The following is a 950-nucleotide window of genomic DNA, read 5'->3' on the forward strand; positions in this document are numbered from 1 at the left end:
CACTGATAGATCTCTCCTCCATGAACCTGACTAAACTCCTTTGGGAAACCTAGCAAAATACTTGGAGATTCAGGAGCCTGAGCCTAAAGAGGTTGGCGTTTGGAGGTGTGGGACCTCAATGGGATATAAGGCCATGGAATCCCACCTTATAAAGCAGCTATCTTCTCCAGGTGATCTGAGCTCTGTCACCTGGAGATCAGTCATAATCCCAGAAGATCTCCAGCCACCACCTGGAGGATGGCAACCCTGTAGCATAATGAAGTAGCTCTTCCTTTGCCAGAAGATCCACTGAAGTTGGAAGAAGTCACCTTAGGCCCCGGTCACACGGGAGGCTTTGGCCCAGGAGAGGGACGGATCGAGGCGCAGCAAATGGGCGCGATCTCACCGCAACATCTGGGAAGCGGCGCACACCCATCCCCGATCCGTCCCTAAACCCTGAAAACCGGTGCGAAAAAGAACCTCCTACAGAGGAGGACTTACCTGAAGCACCGCTGCAAGCGTGGCCATGGGATCGCCGCCGCGCCCATCGTCCAGATCAATCCAGGCTCCCTGCCGAACTGCGCATGAGCACACATGCGCAGTTCGGCTGTCGCGCTCTTTCTTTAGTGGCTTCCCCCAGCATCTGATCGTACCAGGGAGGAAGTGCGTGGCGGCTCAGGGGATCTATGTGATCCCGCCGCCGCGTCTCTCTTTTGGTGCAGCTTTAGAAAGCCGCACTTTGCCCGTGCTATTCCCCCCCCCCCCGTGTGGCAGGGGTCTTAGACTTGTGGAAGGCATCAAAGTTTGTTGAGAAAACTGGTAGAACAGGTCAATCAATCTCTTTCATACTAGCTTGTCTTACAGGACTATTTGTGGGCCAAATGGAGTGGGAAAAACCATGAAACTCTCTGGAGAAAGGGTAGGATTAAAAAAATGTACTAAATAAATAGAACATTTCTTAAATCAACAAG

This window comes from Gekko japonicus, unplaced genomic scaffold, assembly GCF_001447785.1.
Source record: "Gekko japonicus isolate JY-2015 unplaced genomic scaffold, Gekko_japonicus_V1.1 scaffold1669, whole genome shotgun sequence".
Classification (NCBI taxonomy): Eukaryota; Metazoa; Chordata; class Lepidosauria; order Squamata; family Gekkonidae; genus Gekko; species Gekko japonicus.